Source organism: Gavialis gangeticus, unplaced genomic scaffold (assembly GCF_001723915.1).
Source record: "Gavialis gangeticus isolate Ggan-Ray unplaced genomic scaffold, GavGan_comp1, whole genome shotgun sequence".
NCBI lineage: Eukaryota > Metazoa > Chordata > Crocodylia > Gavialidae > Gavialis > Gavialis gangeticus.
The window spans coordinates 47,373,895-47,374,567 of record NW_017728997.1 but is presented as its reverse complement, the minus strand read 5'-3'; positions in this window follow the sequence as shown (position 1 = coordinate 47,374,567).

Sequence of the window (673 nt, the reverse complement as noted above, 5' to 3'; positions counted from 1 at the left end):
GGCCATGCTGCGGCCCCGGCGACGGCGGAGCCGGCTGCCGGCCAGTCACGCGACGCCTGCGGACCCGAGATGCGACAGCCCCTTGCGGGGCGGGGCTGCGCCCCGGGTCGCCATGGAAACAGCTGCGGACAGAAGGCGGGGGCGGGGCCTGGGGCTCAGCTCGGGCCGGTCGTGCAGCCGGATGGGCAGAGGCGCCTGGGCCGCACCGGGGCACGTGGGACATGGGCTTCGCTTTGCGGCGCCGGGGCTACATGGCAGCGGAAGGGGGGAGCGGGCGGTTCTGGGCCTGAGAAGCGGCGTTGGGGCAAGCCGGCACGGCCGGAGCTTTGCACGAGCGCCTTTGTCTCCGCCCCGCAGCGGGGGGGGACGTGGGAGCTCGTCCGCGGCCCAGTGAAAGTGGCACCCGCGCCCGGCCAGCGAGGATGCGGCCGTGTTGGTTGTGGCTGTGCCGGTCGAAGGGCGCAAGCAGGCAAGGCTCTTTGGGGAAATATGATCTCTTTTATTAGAACAACCAAAATAGTTGGAAAAATTCTTCTTTGCAAGCTTTTGGGTATGAGCACCATTCTTCAGGCAGAGTGTTTGTACCCGGAAGCTCATGAAGAAGACATTTTCCAGCTATTTTAGTTGGTCTAATAAAATAAATCAGATTTGCCCAAAGAACCTTGTCTGCCAG